Source organism: Sebastes fasciatus, chromosome 2 (assembly GCF_043250625.1).
Source record: "Sebastes fasciatus isolate fSebFas1 chromosome 2, fSebFas1.pri, whole genome shotgun sequence".
Taxonomy (NCBI): Eukaryota; Metazoa; Chordata; class Actinopteri; order Perciformes; family Sebastidae; genus Sebastes; species Sebastes fasciatus.
Window position 1 is genome coordinate 19,659,350 of NC_133796.1, and position 18,127 is coordinate 19,677,476.

At 39.2% G+C, this 18,127-nt stretch overlaps 1 protein-coding gene across 2 annotated transcripts in view; it reads left to right on the top strand.

Annotated features, from left to right (window-relative positions):
- LOC141754265 (CUB and sushi domain-containing protein 1) overlaps window positions 1–18,127 on the top strand; it is a 467,652-nt gene that overhangs the window by 166,443 nt on the left and 283,082 nt on the right. The window lies entirely within an intron of this gene.

Consider the following 18,127-nt stretch of genomic DNA (forward strand, 5'->3'; position numbering starts at 1 on the left):
GCCTGAGTCGGAGACGCAGCTGAAAAATGGATGAAATAGTCATACACGCCACATCTTTATCAAAGGGCATAATGAAGTGTAATCTATTCATCCATTATACTCTGAAAGCTTTTTATAATATCACTGCCCCATCTAGCCGACTATATCTGACTTTTCAGGCTGTTAAATTAATAGATCTGCTAATTTACGCATTCACACATCGACGATTTGTTCTTTTACCTTCTGTCCTTCCTGCATTTGACAGCTTCAACTGTGTTAATTTAAGCCTGGATTATGTGTTTAATGTCTTCGTATTTGTCTAATATTTATAGTTTGTTCTTAGTTTACAAAATATGCCGCTCTGACTTGTCCATGTTTGTGATTGGTCATATGCTGCAAACACCGCCCCTTTCATGTGAACGCGTTCATATCCAGATTGAAAAACCCTGGGTTGATATACCGAGTTGATAACCACCGTCGTAGGACTGTTTAGCGGGATCTCGTTTGATAAGGTTAGTTAAGCCAGATAACGAGAAGATACCCTGGGTATGTTGAACTCGCTTCATAGTACAGGCCTCAGTTCTCAGTGCTATTTAACGACATAACTACGTCATAGAGCGCTTGAGCAACACTTTAACAGCAACTCGCCGACATTGTAGCTGGTCACGCTGGCCATTTTGTTGCTTTGGTCGCTCGTAGTGTGAACGTAGCATAAATATCCAGATGTCAGGATGGTTGCAGTTTCTTGAGAGTGACTGTGATGATATGGTTGGAGCTGATGGCGATGGTCCACATTTTGGTTGCAGTTTCTGTTGATTAGCGGGTATCTAATTCAGGTTATCATAGCCTAATTTTTTGTCTTAATATGAATCCGATGGCGTTTGTTTGGGATCAGAAAGTTAGTTTTTATTTTTCTCTGTGTGACAATTTAAAGCGAAGAGAAATCAGGGGGCAAACTCTTCTTTTGATCAAAATTAGTTGAACATGTGGTGATATACATGCAGATATTTCTCTGGACTCAAGGTGAAACTGTATGGCTGAACCCTGCTTCTGATACTGTCTATGAGAATTACTGTTCACGGTGATATATGTGTGGGCGACTCTTGGCTCACAGCCCAGAGCTGTTGTCTTGGTCATCCCTCCATCAGTTGGGACTACCGTAATGTTTACACTTTATATTCATGTATTATTATATACATGATTCATGATACATGATACATGATTCATTATTATTTATATTCATGTGTCCTGTATTCTTATTCTTTTTACATTGAGAGGTCCGTTTTCACATCGGTGCTCCTTGCGATGACTTCCTGGCTGCATGTTCTTTTGCCGTGCGTCTTACATGTGTGTCATGAATATGGTATACAAGACCGCTCCATGTCTGCGTGTCTGTTGGGATGAGAGACAAATTCTTCGGCTGACCTTTTGAAGATGCACACGCACACAAAACACAAACACACACAGAGTGCTCCATTACGCTTGCATAACAGTTCATCTATGAATCATGAACTCTAAATATCAAAGACAAACTTAAGAGACCAGATATACACACTTACTCCCCTGTGAGACCATGTGTGTGTGTGTGTGTGTGTGTTTCATCTTTATCTATCTGTGTATACTGTATATTGTCGTGTGTGTGTTTGTGTGTGTGTGTATTCCTGGAGGTGTGTCATTTGTGTGTTTGTGTATGTTGAAAGTAAACCTGACAGCCATTAAACCTTTTTTCCAGGAAGTACCAGGAAGTACTTTGTCTTCATTTTTTCTTTCCATTGTTCCGTTTCACATCTGCGGGGACCCTTAAGTGTGTTTGTTGCCTCAGGAGGGACTCTGATTGTGTGTGTGCGTGCGTTTATGTGAATGTGTATGTGGTTTGTGCATGTGTGTGTGCAACTGACAGGTCTTTCTGCTAATGCCTCTTTTTTCTATTTTGCTTTGTTTTGCATTGATGTCCGAGACTTCAAACATTGATTCATGTCTGTGTGTGTATGTGTGTGTGTAATATATACTGTGTGTGTATTGTGAATGCTTGTGTGTCTAAAGAAAAGGGCATTCATGCATCAAAACAGGGCATGACATTTATTAAATGTTTATCTTTGTGTGTTTATATGAGATCAGTCATCAGTCATGATCAGTCCTGGTATGTGCAGGTTCCAACTAACTGCTCTGCCGTCTGCTTTATCTTTGTATTTTGAAAGCCAAGACAAATATGAGAGTGAACTTTGGTAACGATAATGAAAATAAAGTAACAAAGAAAAATGAAACAATTAATTAAAATACATGTATATGATCAATTTGATTTAATATACAGAAGATGTAAGAAGTCTCTCAGAAGGGTATCAGAAGGAAGATAGACTGCGACACTTAACGCTGTGGGTCTGTTATATGTGCAATTATGTATAAAAAGGAACATTTTGACACAAGCTAATCTAGTTAGTCTTCAAATGATTGCATCTCACAAATGAGAAACAAATAATTATCACAAACCATATCCTTTGGCACATGTAATGCAATTTACCAAGACAAAGTCATTGTGCATTGGAAAGGTAATTGCATGTGTAATATAATACGTTGAGAGATCAAATATTAAATCAGTTACACATCTCATCTTTCCAGAGAGGATTTAGTGAGTGCTACTGACATTACAACTTTAACCACACTTTAAAGAAAACATGCAAATATTCCTGTTAACTCAAATCAAGACCAGACCAAGTCATGACTTTTTGACTTTGTGAAACAAAAACTCTTCTCAGCTGTCTGCTCAATTTGTTGAGTCCAAAGCCTGACACAGAAAAAAAACCTGTGATTTTAAGCAAAGTGAGAAGCACCTCTGTGACTGTAATCCAAAGCAGATCCACCATTCAACTCTGATTCGGGATGCTTGTCATAATCTGCTGGTTGGGCGGGCAAAAGTTTGTTTTCCTCCTACCAAGAAAAACAGTGGGGCCACCTACGATGTGAGGATCCTGAGTTGAATGTTTGATGTGTAGCAGTGTTCGTGTTCAGTGAAGGGAAAGTTTTACTGTGCATATTGACCTTAATGCTTTTTATTTGTTCTTTAACCTATATCTCTGCCATGCTATGTAAAGCAGGAGACCCCTCACATATCTAATATAATATAATATGATACTGTTAAGAACTGATCAGCACACATTTGTTATCTGTTCAAAATGTACCTTAAAGGGAGATTTGTTAATTATTTAATACTCTTATCAACATGGGAGTGGGCAAATATGCTTAGAGTAAGTTTGAAGCGTTATTTTGCCTCCTTACCAACAAGCTAGTATGACATGGTTAATGCCAATGGATTCCTTAGATGTTTCTTGTGTCATATGATACCAGTATCTTCACTGAGCCCGCTATGACCTAAAAATCGCAATTTGCATTAATGCGTTAAAGAAATTAGTGCCGTTAAAAGTAATTTGTGTTAACACGTTATTATCGCGTTACCTATGACAAGCCTAGAACTGATCATAAAAATACTTGGGTATTGATAGGTTACAGGGTCAGGAAGTTGAATTCATACCCATTTGAGATCTATAGTCATCACATGTACATTTTTATCACCTCATGGCCCAATGCCCTCGCCGACTTGCCAAGATGACGATGAACACATCATGATATAGGTCCAAAGTCACAAGGGCTCCGTCCACAGATCCAGGAGGTGGACATTTGGATTCAGTCATACATTGTTCAAGTCTAAAAATCGCTAAACTGACACTTCCATGCCTGTGAACTTTGAAGTTACCGTCAAAGAAATCTGTTGTTCATAGTTTTGTTCTCCCTGTACTCCAGTAAATACACATTTCTGAGCTTCCAGTGTTTTTATTAGTGTTTTTGAAGATGATTTATCCTTAAAGACACATTCTCTGATTTTGTTATAGCATTTAAAAACCGTACCCGTAGCCCAAAACCTCTCCCCGGCTTACTGTTGATGTTTTTCTCTGACTGTCTTTAATGGCTGTGTCTTTGTATTTTGGCTGTTGTCACTGATGTCGCTATGGCTTCATGCTGCAATCAAATGTCCCTGAGGAATAGATACAAAAAAAAGCAAAGAAAATACAAAACAAATCACTTAACTGAAGTATGTGAGCTGATGTAGCCAAATAACAGCTTTGCAATGAAGAAAATATTCTTATTCATTCATAATATATTCTTTCCCTCTTCTCTCTGCTTCTCTGCTAGACCTTTTTTCCTCTTCCTCCTTGTCAGTCTCTCCCCTCCCCACCTTTTCTCTGCTTCTGTTCATTTAAACTAATTCACACTAACAGAGAATCTATTCGGCCTCGTCTTTTTTAAGTCCTTAACAAACTGTCTCCCCTGTCTGTCTGCAAGCCCCTCTCTGTTAACATAACCAGTTCTGTTAACACATCTTTTCTCTGTTCTATCCTTTTATTAAAGGAAGCCAAATTGAACTATAGGTCTGAACACATAGCTAACTGATAAGAGAGGGGGAGGGATGGATTGATGGAGAGAGAAAGATGGAAGGAGGGTGGGTCAAATGAAGCCATAAATGGTGGAAAGTGAGGCCTTGCTGATAAAAAGGCAAGTTTGCAAACCAGCTCTGCACGACAAGATAATCATCAATTAATTTCCCTTGAAGCTGAAAGAGAGAGAGAGAGAGAGAGAGAGGGGTAAAGAGAGAAACCTAAAGAGGAGACGAGGGAGGGGTAAATAAATATAGAGATGTATCTGTCTGTATTTCTAGTTTGTTTTTTTCTCCGCATTAGAGGTTATTCAGTTGAAAGGAAAATAAATCAAAGTGCTTCTTTCACTCATCATTTACCAACAGTGATGGTGTTTTGATGGTATTTTTGCATTCAGCTGCATTGAGGTCCTAGATTTTTTTTGTCACATGTAATACCCCCATCACCTCTGCCTGTTTCCCCCCCGCAAAAAAAGGATAATTTCAAATATTTGTATTTGTTGCCTCTATGTGTTCAGGAATCATTCAGTGAGTGTAAACTCTTCCAGCAGCTTCATCAGGATTTGTTGTTTGTTGTTGAGAACAGTATTGATTAAGCCCTGGGTTGTCCACTACGGCCGTCTCTCCACAATGTTGGTGTTTTTCCAATGTCAAGGATTCCTCGGCTCACAGTCCTGCTGGAGCTGGGAGCTTAGCATGTGTTTAGCACTCATGGCACCAAATGCTAAAAGTTATAAATATTTAGAGTTTTAGTAAAAGATGGCCTGGCCTCAATTGAGTTTGCAATTGTCGCTTAACAACAAAAAGCACTACTAGCACTTCCCCTGAGCATTTGTTAAGTGCTGCTACCTATAAGAAGAAATCCGCTACAGGGCCTTAGTGACTGGACTGTCCTGAAACAAAGGAAAAATTGGGTCAAACTTTTTTCAGAGGCATTACGTGAATCAATTAAGTTGGGAAACTTGTATCGGAGCAGCTGTGGTGCTTATTGATGCAATGATATAAAATATAAATGTTTACTGGGTTCAAGGGTTCAAACAGGCGAGGTACCCCTGGGAAAAACATCATTTTTAATGCACTGATGAATTTTGAGATTTTGGGCTTCTTTCAGTCTAGTGGAAAGAAAACATCCAAAATACACATTCATGTGTTTATATTACTACACTTTGGGTCTGTAGATTTCTCCCGAGTTCACCAAAAAGTTAGCATTAGATAATGCCTCATTTGCATATGTAAACATAACATTTCTGAAAACTTGTTATACAAAAAACAATTGTCTTAATGTAAGTAATCAACTGGGGAAGTTTCATGGTTAACATTTTTACCCTATTATTCAGCTGTAGTGTCTCGCAAAATGTATGGAATTTTACAAAACATATTTTTAAATGCTGCTTTCTCAAAATAAGTTTTTTCTCATACTGAGCTAGAAATCTCCACTTCAGCAGCACCTACTGTACATACACCACTTCCTAAAAACATGGTGAAATGTATTCATTGTTTCAGTTGTTGACTGTATTTTCTTATTTATGGAGAGATAAAGAGAAATATCCCAAATTCCCCTCTGTAAAAACATTTGACTCAAATATGTCAACAAAATGAAACAAGAATTTTGAACCTGGCTTTATCCAATGTTCAGATTTAGCACATATTTAATAAGATAATGCCTCATTTGCATATTTAAATATAGGAATGCTCAGATACCGCATCGGATATCGGACTGATAATGACTCAAATCGGATATCGGTGACAATGGAGCCGATTTGTTCAATTCAATTCTATGTTTATACACTATATATATTATATACTGGAATTTTAATTCCTGTTTAAGTTTTGACCAGTTTGTTGCTGTAATAAATAGTTTACACACCTGAATTGTAATTCCTGTTCATTTTTAAGATATTTTCCCAAGTTGCTAGTGTACAAGTTATTATTTTAATAATAAATAACAATTCACTTAATTTATATCTAAGTATTAATTTCTTATATTTTTCTTTACAAAGATAAGAAAGTGATGTTTCAATGAAGCCTGATGTTTCCTTACACATAAAAGAGTGATCCCAGTCACATCCACACAATAAGGCATACAGATTATTAATTAAACAATGGTATCAGATCGATACTTAGTATCGGCTGATACCCAAAGCCAAGGTGTCACTATTGGTATTGGGACTGAAAAAGTCATATCAGTGCTTCCCTATTTAAATATAAAATTTCAGAAAAGGTTTAATACAAAAAAAAATAATAATTGCCTTAGTGTAAGTCAACTGGGTGATATCCAGTTAAAATATTTACCCCATTCACCTGTAGTGTCAACCCTTAAGTCTCTTTTAGTTCAAAATAATTATGGACTTATAATACAATGTAAATACAAAATGATGATGAATATGTGTACCAAATGACAAACTGGTACATCGTATTTTATAAACAACTGTATTTTCAATGGGTAAATGCTTTTAATGCCGGTATACAAATGACCATGAAACTAATTACTTCAAGGCAAAAAGATGTTAATGTAACATCTTGACTATGAATACAAGAGAAGTGCTCTAATTAACGAGGCCTTTATAAACAGTTGATAAATATGAGCAATATGCACTACAGCACTTGAGCTGTGTTTGTTTGTTTGTTTGTGTGAGAGAGAGATTATTGACTCCCAGCACTACCTTTAACTTTAAGACTAAGTCGAAACATCATCTTCAAAGTCTCCAACCTCACACACCCACTCTCCCCAAACACACACACACACACTGTGAGAGAAAGAGGCCGAGTGTACGTTTTCCAGTCCCAATGCTAGCTGCAGAGATTCCTCTCCTGTTGAGGGACTTCTGTGAAAAACACGACTTGGAAAGCCTTTAAAGGGACTTTGCACATTAAACACAGGCACACACAGAGAGACTCAAGCACAAACATATGCACACGCATGCTGTTGGAGATTACATAGGGATCACTTTGGAAAAGCATTAGAGGGAGAATAAAGATAAGAAGATGGGAATACAGAAGAGGGAGGGAAAAGATGCTGGCCTCTGTGTGTGTGAATGTTCCAGTGAGTGTGTTACAGGTCACGGGTGTTTTTGTTTTATCTCATGTCTTGTTGTTATGGTAATACTCAACCATGTCACCACCATATAGGTTATTATGGGGTGTCACTTTTACACCGCATTACAACATGTAATGTGTGAGTGTCCGTGCCTGAATGTGTGTGTATCTGTAAAATTGCAGGAAGTTCATCCCCTTTGGTGTTGGCATTTCCACCGTGTCTCTCTCTATTCCTCTCTCTCTCTCTCTCTCTCTTTCTCTCTCTCTCTCTCTCTCTCTCTCTCTCGATCCCTCTCTCTTCCTCTCTCCCTCTCTCTTTGCTGTGTAGACTGGTGTAGAATCCATTAGGAACACTTCTAGGAGCTTCCAAATCTTGCTGACATGATGCAGGGCTTTGCACAGACTGTGGCAAAAGCACCGTATAGCCACCAACCATTGGACCAGATGCAAAAAGATCGCAGCCTACTGCTCGGGGATTTCGGGTCCTTAGACATGATGTTACACATAAGAAAGATTTATTCATCTAGAGTTTTTTCCGATGCCTCTGGCCAGATAGTTTTCTTAGTGGTGCCTTTATTTCACAGAGTTTCGCCTTGCCAAATCTCAGAGGGCTGCAAATGGCCATTGCAGAAAATTGCACTACTCTAGATGGGAGTTGTGACATAATATGAATATAAACTACGGGATGTTGGCAGACTGACAAAAACGTATTTGGAGGATTGATTTTCAAATGTGAGGTTTCGGATAGATTTCTGATAATAAAATCATGATGAATTGTTTATTGTAGATACAAAGTCAATTCAGCCACTACTTAAACTAACAGTAATTACGTCATAATTGCATTTATTCATTATGTATTACTTTTACTAACTGATTTACTCAATCAATAGGCCATTTAGCTTAGGTAGTTATTTGTTTGGCTGATCAGCTGGTTGGGTGGAATTTTACATATTGATAAATTTCGCCATTCACATCAGAAGTGAGGCGTAAATGTTCATCCATCTGAAAGCTCAAAGAGAAAGTGGGGAGATTGATCAATCATTACAGATATGAATAAAACATTTATTGCCCCTATGGGGAATTTGCTTTGCACAAAGAGCATTAAAAACTCTCACGAAAACCTCACATGACAGCATATAATATAACATACAGCATGAGCATCATAAAAACATCATAAAAAAGCTTCATTAGGGAAATCAATAAAGGACATCAGGTTCAGACCATGTGATCAGTTAGTTAGGCAGTTGAATACTACGTGAATTAAAGGGACAATGTGTAACATTTAGGGGGATCTAATGGCAGCATAGGAATAGGAATATAATATTAGTCAGTAATAATCACCTGAAAATAAGAATCTAGGTTTTCGTAACCTTAGAAAGAGCTGTTTATATCTAAATATATAGGAAGCGGGAGCCGACTGCCATGTTTCTACGGTAGCCCAGAACGAACTAACACTGGCTCTAGAGTGGGTCATTCGTGCTTTCACGTCAACCACCATAATTCTCCTACACGCTTGGCACACGGGAGAAGTTTCAGTTGGTTGCAATATGTAGTCTCACCACTAGATGCCGCCAAATCCTACATAGTGCACCTTTAATAAGTAAGCATGCCAGCGAAAAAAAAACAATAGACTCGGAGTATTAAAAAACAATACATGTTTGTTAAAGTATTCTATGTGGATTGTCACATTTGATACAATGAGTGCTTTCTGTGTGTATTCCCCTTTAATGTTTATATTATTGTGTGTTAAACAGTGAGCAACCTCTTTCTAATAGCCAGCAGGGGGCGACTCCACTTGTTGCAAAAAGAAGTCAGATTGTATAGAAGTCTGATTTATTACCTCAGTAAACATTGTAAACATGAGTGTATGGTCTCAATCGCTAGTTTCAAGTCTTCTTCAATACAGCATGATGTTCATTTAGTAAATTATGGTCCCATTTAGAGTCAAACAGATCATAAAGCAAGGGATGCTTTGTGATTGACAGGTCGCTACCACGGTGTTGTCCGAACTGGAAGTTGCCCGTGTTTTCGTCTTACAGCTTTAACCCTTTCATAGTGTGTTTTCTGTTCATTAACGTTAATTGTAACCTTTTTTTGGGCGCCTAAAAATGTCTTATTCAGCATTCGGTTGTACTTAGCTCCACCTTCTCGTGTCACTTCTGGTTGCAAAAAAACAACATGCCAACGGCCAGAAACCTTAAATCACAACGTCAGTTTATTTCTAACTGCTTGCTCCATCCCACATTGCAAGTTGCATTTCTAATTACACTTTTCACCACATGCTGTACTTTGTTTTTGTACTCAAATCTTAGCTGTGGTAATTTCCATGTTTGAATGACAGTCGACCAGTCTGTTAGGCTCAAAAGTGAAATCCAGTCGGGCCAGCTTGCTAAATAAAGAACGATCAACACAAAGCTGCAGGAGGTTCAGTTATCAAGGTTCAGAAATCATCAACCAATGTGCTCAAGCTGTTTTTGTGTATCCATAAAGAGAAATGTATTTTTTTTAAATATCCAAAACATGCTTTTACCATCTGCTCACAAGCACCACTTGCGGAAGAAGTCTTTTTCACTCATTGTTTCCTAAACTTCACACATCACACTTGTCATTATACTTCTGAATCTTCTGAAACGATCAGCATCATTTCTGTCAGCATCTTCTGAACACACTGTAGCTGCTGATGTAGGAAAATGCCTGTGTTCTAGGTTTAGCATTTATAGATTCACAATAATAACTGCTTTCATTAGGTCAGAGAATTATTGAGCTTGTAATTTGGCAGCAGCAACACAGACTCCATTTATCTGAGTGAAAGTTAGAGGGTAAACAAGTCTCAGTCATTCCAAAGGCAAATAAATTCATTTGGATTTCCTTTTGATTAGCTTGTTGAGGAAATGGGCTGCATGTATACTGATGAAATGGGTTATATATAAATGTAGAATATTAGCTGTTTGAAGTGGAAATGGTTTAGATGACTGAAAAATGAATGGGCTTGGTAATGTGATGAAAATTGCTTTGATGTATATAATAGGATGTCTTAAAGTAGAGCACACTTGCACACATACATTTAAATGGAAACATCCCAGGTGTTTAGTGTGTGCGGGTTGTTAGACAATACAACCATCATCATCCATATCATTTGAGTGGAAATGATGCTGCAACCAACTGAGACAGATGATACATAAAAACATAGGAAATGTCATTTCCTACCTTTTTGTAAAGTGTTGTTTTTTTTTCAGCAGGATATCAATGATTATGATTACGACTGACATTTACTGCATTTCTCTGTTACCAGTGCGTGGCTTATTTTAGCTCGCTATCGACCTGTTATCCCCCGCTCCTATCAGTATCTGTGTGCCCTTCATTGAGAATAATAGGTTGGCGAGCTTAGTCAAAGCCAATGGATTCAGCAGGGGAGCTTCTTAGAGCAAACACAGCAAATCATTAAAGGAAGGAAGGACTACTGGTGGATTTGTCAACCTGGATAGTCAGGTGCTGCTACATATTTGTGTGTGTGTGTGTGTGTGTGTGTGTGTGTGAGTGCTGCAGAGATAAAGAGAGCGAAAGAGCGACAGTGAGAGAGGAAAGGGAGAAGCAGTCCGTTACACCATTAACCCATATTGACTGCAACGCCATAGGAAGCTCTTCACTGTGGGAGTGTGTTATATAACGCTGTTGTTACTGACGCCAGCAGTAGTCAGCTGCATTGATCCAAGCAGCAATGTCAACTATCCTGCTGTGTGTGTGTGTGTATGTGTGTATGTGTGTGTGTAGCAGAGGTGTGTGCAAGGGTGATACCACTGTCATCAAAGCGTGTTGTCCGAGCCAAGACACACACACACACTCTCTCTCTCTCACATACACACACACACACATATAATCGTAGTGAGTGTGGCGAGTGTGTAATCAACTTCCCACCATGTGGTAAAGTCAATATGACATATAAGTGGTTTGAACTTAGCACCCTTTATGTGCCATTCTCAGTCTGTTTGTGATAACTGGACTCTCGGCACTGTAACTACAGTAACAGCAGGAGGTGGGATACGTGTTCACACTCACACCTGGAACACGTTCAGCATATCCCCGGTGTTGTTTTTTTGGCTACCGGACCGCTCTTCTTGAGCAGCTAAAGATATCGGACCACATTCAGAGTTGAGTTAGGCGTGCATAAGAGGAGTTTCTGCCAAGCTGTGTACATCAGCATTCACACCTGGGGACTCAGACATCTATCCAGACTTGGAAGCTATATGCAGCACAAGATCAACTCCTGGAAAAGACTGTATTAAGTTCAGCACCATTGTCTGACAACTGTGGGAACCGCAATTCCTCTCCCTGAAATGCTGGGAATTTGTGCATGTACTCAGCAGGCTGTATACCTAATGTTTAAATATTAATGGTGCAGAATATACAGTATACTGTATAGCAGTGGTCTCAAACTCAATTTACCTGGGGGCCGCTGGAGGCAGAGTCTGGGTGAGGCTGGGCCACAAAAGGAGCTTTGTTAAAAAAAACAACAATCTTCTCAAACGTCATTATTAACAGTTCTTTAACTTGAATGGGTTCTTCTGAACATGAACTGTCCTGAACATTAATGGAACATTGAAGAACATGAACGGTTCTTCTGAACATGGCCTCTATTGCGTCTCCCACTTTTCCTGAAATTGTCTGTGCTCGTCACCAACCTTTCTCTTCACTGCAGGCTTTGAAAAAGACATGATTGGGGCTGTGTGACAAGATATATATTCATTCCACTTGGTGTCACTCCGCAATAAAGTTGTGCCTGCTGTGTTTGTGTTGCTCTGCAATTACACCACCAAACCGCTAGTTGGCGGCGGCGTCTCTATGAGTTTCCTTCTTCTTCTTGTACTACAAACAGAAACTGAGCGGAGTTGGAGCTAATAACTGTTGAACCACAGAACTTTTACTGACATTACTGCAACGCCGAAAAGAGAAAATATATCTGAGTGGATTTGTGTGAACAAACATTGAAAAGATGGAGGCAGAGAGAAGTTGAACTTTCTGTGGTTGTCCGGGGTCCTGGCCGCTCAGCATCGCTGAGAGACTGGACCAATCACAGCTGTTGCGGTCTGCGTCGCCGCGACGTGTAGTTACATTTCTGGAGAGGTGCACGTCAGGCTACGGCGTCGATTCAACGCAGAAGTATAAATCAAGCTTTAATCAAGCTTATGCGATGTTACACGGGCGCCGCCACAGTTGTTGTGAAATGTTTCTCTGCTTGCATCAAGCCCGGCCGATTGCCCGTCCCCGGGAGCCATATACCCCGCTGTGATTGGTAGGTTCGTTCAGCTCGGGCTCGCGCAACAAAGGGACCTTCCACGGCAAACTGCCATTCACATAAAACTCGCGGGCCGAGGGCGCCTGGTTAGCTCAGTTGGTAGAGCGGGCGCCCATGTAACAAGACTTGGTCCTGACCGCGGCGGCCCGGGTTCGAATCCGGCCTGTGGCCCTTTCCGCATCCACTCTCTCTCTCTCCCCCCTTTCCAAGACTCTATCCACTGTCCTGTCAATAAAAATGAAAAAATGCCCCCAAAAAAAACTTTATAAAAAACTTTATAAAAAAAAAAAAAATTTGCGGGCCGCACTAACATTAAACTTTCATATCAAGGTGGGGGCCACAAAATATCGTCTTGCGGGCCGCAATTGGCCCGCGGGCCGCGAGTTTGAGACCCCTGCTGTATAGCCTACAACCCTCTAACTCTTATCTATTGTGTGTTCTTTCAAAATGTAGCCATCCATTGATGTTCTTTTTCATCCAGCGTCCAACCAGAGAAAAGCTCTAATGGATGTCTCCTTGCAATTATTAGTCCATTCAGATTTGACAGGAAGGCATTGATCTTTACCTTTTCCCAGGTAATTTCCTATTCCTCGTTGGCAGAGTGGGAGCACATGCAGCTGCTTCATAATTTAGCTTAAAATGATCACTTCTTTTGCCAAAGGAAATTAAATCCATTAAATCCACCACCTAAAAATAACACTTTAAATATATAATTATATACTTATGTTTTGGATTTTCCCAAAGTTGAATGGTGCTATTTGGTTTATTTTTGGCTCTGGTAAAGGTTCAAGGCTACGAAAAGAGACTAATGAGGACAGCACTTTTCGAAATCGGTCCAGTATTGAGTGAGAACGCCGCAGCCGCTAAACAAGCTGTAATGTAATCATTTTGGGCAACCTACCGTCAGTTTACGTTCACTAAAAGTGCTTGTTTTTGACACTGACAGGCTGAGATTGTTATCATAAGTATCTGACAACATTTTGGAAAGGACCCTACAGAGAAATTAAACCTTTTTCTTACCTTTCTCTTGATCTGGTCTGTTTGTTAATGTGTGTCTCGCTCGGAGAAGTCTCGTTCTGGCATCTTACATCGCATCCACATTGTCAAAATCGTCTAAATATTCAGCTATGACTTTAAAAATATTGTCGATAATACTAAGCTACGCTTTCTGTACTCCAACTCTGACAACACCGGTGTCCAGTGGAACTCCTCTCTCACTCATCTTTCCACCATTGTCTTTTTCGGCAACAAGTCACATGACGCAATATACATAACACAACATAACAAATGGGAAGCAAAAGGTAAGAAAACAGTTTAGTTTCTCTGTAAGATCCATTGTAATGACTGTCTTTCAGTGTTTTGTGCATTACTTCATGGGTCCTGAGTGTCTTTATTTACAGTTTCCATAACGTAACCACATCATGTTTCCAGGTATTAGCATCAAGTTGTCATCAATCCTTCGTAAAATCTTTTAAGCAACCGCAACATGTAAATGATGGAAGCCCAGCTTAGCTGTTAGCCACAAGGCACAGCAGGGAATTGGAAGTGGATATAATCTGTGTACTATTTGTCAGTCATCCATCGTATTTAGGTACAATTTGGCCGCGTCCGTCTCTAAAGATTCAGTCATTGAATTAGGACACACTTAGTGTATTCCATTCATGGCCCACCGTTCAGGTCTGAGGCAGGTTCAGTGATTCAACATGGCAGAGCCTCTCCAACCAGCGGCCTAGTGGTGCTGCTCTAAACTGAGTCCTAATCCTGAAGGGCGTCCCACTCAGACAGGTGGGATGGCATGTAGGCCATTGAACACTTAAGTTGATGATTCATGAAGGAGATTACGTGCGGCTACAGATGCTGTAGTGGTATTGATTTTCCTGCTCAATATTCTACCAGAAATAGTGTTTTCAAAGTCACGCAGACACATACTGTAGTTTATATGTTGAACCAAGGTCTGCCAGCTACATATAGGAAATGTGAATCACACATTGAATCAGAAGAGGATATTCACACCACACATCGTGCATTTGGTTATCACATTGTTGACCTCAGAGGTTACATTCAGTGAACTTTTTAAATTTGAACATTTTGAGATTCATAAAGTATGGATTTTATCTTATAATTTGACACAGGACCCCCCAAGTTTAGATTTTCTTATTGGAGTCCCTTATCTCTTATGTCCCACCAGTTACAATTCAATGCAGTTCAATTGCACTTTAATAACCTAATGGGAATTGGGGTGCAGAGATAAAAGATTTCGGCAGCATTTTCATATCTGCATGCCCACATTTTATCCTCTGTGTTTCTCTCTCTGATGATAAGCAGAGCTTATAAAATCTGTGTGAAAATCTTGGAGACAGAAAGTGCTCGCTTACTGTCATTTAAGCCACGCTCGCTCTGACTCTCAGTCATGCTTTCAGTTTCTCTCTGGCTTTCGCTGTCTGAGTTTCTAACTCTGGCTCTGTCTCACACCTTAAATCTTTAACACATCAGTGCCATCCGAGGGAAAGAGGCAGATTATTATCATCAAATTCTGGCAGTGTCTTGTAACATGGTTCCAGTGAGTATCTATATCAAAGTTTTATAACTTGGACGTCCCTCTCTCGACAAATTGTGTCTTGTGTCTTTCAAAGTCGTAGTCAAGACCTGATAGGGGGTCACAGATGACTGATATTCATTAGAGATGGAGAATTTCTTTTCACTCCAATACCAAGTAGAATACTGATACCTGAATGTAATAGCTTTTTTAATGTTCATTAAAAAGGAGAAATCTTTGTAATTTTTTTACTAAAAATCAAATAAGGACATCAAACAGGTCTAATCACAAGCTTAAACTTCAGACTTACAGACTTCTGACTGCTACAATTCCCTAAAAATATTTTCAACAAATGTTTTTCTACATCTACCCTTTCCAGGAGTTATTTTTCAAATCGTGTTATCTGAGATTTTTAATAATTAAATACCTGTGAATTCAGAAAATAGCAACTATTATAATTGCAATGCAGTTGTTGTTTTCTTCCGTTACAGCCGAATACTGCAGTACTGGCAGTAGCTTTCACTCTGTCTTCTTCTCTCTCTGTGTGTGTTTTGTTGGCACGTTTTAAAGAGTGGAGGAAGCAGGAGAGAAGAGAAGTACACTACCTGTTTATCACTTGCTTCATTTCAGATTTTTTTTTTTTTTCAGCACAAGATACACATTCATGCCATTATGAATAATTATTTACATTCTGTGTCAGCAAAAAACATTCCTTTCTATGTGCATCGCAAACTAACTTTTATATTCACTCACTTGCCAGTTTATTAGGTACACCTAAATAAATTCTAATACAACAGGCCTGCGATAAATCCTTTCTTCATGAAAGTTATAATGTTAATTTTTTGTTTGAGATGTGACTCTGTTAAATGACTCTATTTAACGTTGTGAAATGGGGACACGGGGCATGAACAGCGGTCTCCTGTGCTAAAGTCCTGTGTTTGTTTGATCCATACATCCACCCCGGTTAAGATTAGGTATTGACCTTGAATGGTTAAGGTTAGGATAGGAGTTTTGCAAGAGTTTTCTAATGTTTTCGCAACTTGTGGGTTACCTTCTAGACACGACCCTCCGTATGCAGACTTTGTTGCTCTTTATTCCACGTCACCTGACTTCCTCCTTTGCTCATGTCATAATAGAGTGCTCCAGGGAAGACGTTTTTTTTTGTAGGCTAACCAGTAAGTTAGCATCGCCCCGGTTCCCTTGACAAAAAGCCAAAGGGGTTTTTCCATTGAGTTTTCGATTATGACAGAAAATAAGCTCTGTGGCAAACACACGTTTGATACTTACACATTTTGTTCAGCAAGATCATTTTCACAAATGAACACCATTATTTTTAAGTATAAATGCAATCACCAGAAGTGAAAAGTTAATGTTATGCTATAAACAAACTACACCACAGTCGCATCAGGGCGAGTATACTCAATGAGGCTGTAAAGGCGGACGAGTCGACGTGATGACATTTAGTAGTCTCATTTAGCCCTTTGTTAGGAACCGCCCTTTTAAAGACACATAAAGCCTTCAAAATTCATGAATGGGATATTTATTGATGCATTTTATGTCACAGAGCAAAACGTTAAAATCTCTTAACCTTGTGTTAAAGCTAAAATATGATTAAAAATTATTTAAAAAAGCTATTTCTATAAAACGGTCGCTATATCGGGAAAGTAGTACATGAAACGGGAAACCTAAAACAAATGATGTGCTCTATGCTCTATATGTGATCTGAGGTCTGCTATCCATCTGCTGTCTATGAGAGCCGGCTGTCAATCACTCGCAAACTCCAACCAAACGGTCAAACTAGGCAGCGCTGATCAAATATGAATCAATATTATGTTACGGTAATGCCTATTTCTCTCCTCAAATGTTTTCAGAATCATCTTGTAGTGTACTGTTGAGCTGTAAAATGAGAAAGTTTGTGACGCCACTGCCATTGTGAAATCTGTTGAAGGAATGGAGCACAGCCAATAGGAACATTCTCTCAATAAAACGACCTGTGATTGGTCAAAGTCTCCCGTCACGGGCTAGGTTTTTTTAAAGCCTGAAAAAAGAGCCATGAGGAGGTGCAGAAGTCTAGGTTTTTCTCAGAACACTTGAATTGCAATATGCTGAAAGGTTATTATGGAATTTTTGCCCAATGATGCCAAAAATATACTGCCTGGCCTTATTTCAGCCATCTAACTAAAAACCCATTAACTTATCGAAAGTACTAAAATGCTAACTCATTTCCGGGTTTTAGGATTCATTCCTGTGGCACTAGGCCACTAGAGGTTGCCACCTAACAACAAACGTAATTGTAGGTGGTAATAAGCTGTTTGCACAGACAAACCTATACAGCCATTTTTTCTACGAGGACGGCTTGTTATTGCATTATACAGAGAGGTGTTTCTGTTATGTCTACCTTCATTATATGATATGCTTGGATAGTACAGTTCTTCATAGAGGTTAGAGGAGAACACACAGATACAACATTTCACTAAAAGGCTAAAAAGAAAACATTTTATTTGTGTGCACTTCCTTTTTTACCTCAATACCAGCTTTTGTAAAAATGATGATGAAAGAGTAGCACTGGTGATACTGATAAATTATCATTTCCAGTCTGTGATAACTGCACTGTTGTAATAATTACAAAGTCATGCCAGCCTTACAGAAAACTGCAAAAGTGTGAACACTAAAATCAAATTCCAAATAACATGTTCACCTGAATGCAGAATGAAATTCTGAGTGGAGTTCAGAGAGGTTTCTGGATCCTGCATTTCAAAGTCTGCATATTGTATTAAGATTAAATGCAGCTCTCACCTGAAGCTGAACTGGACATCTGTTCAAACCTTTTTTGTTGGACTCTGATGTTTGGTTTTTG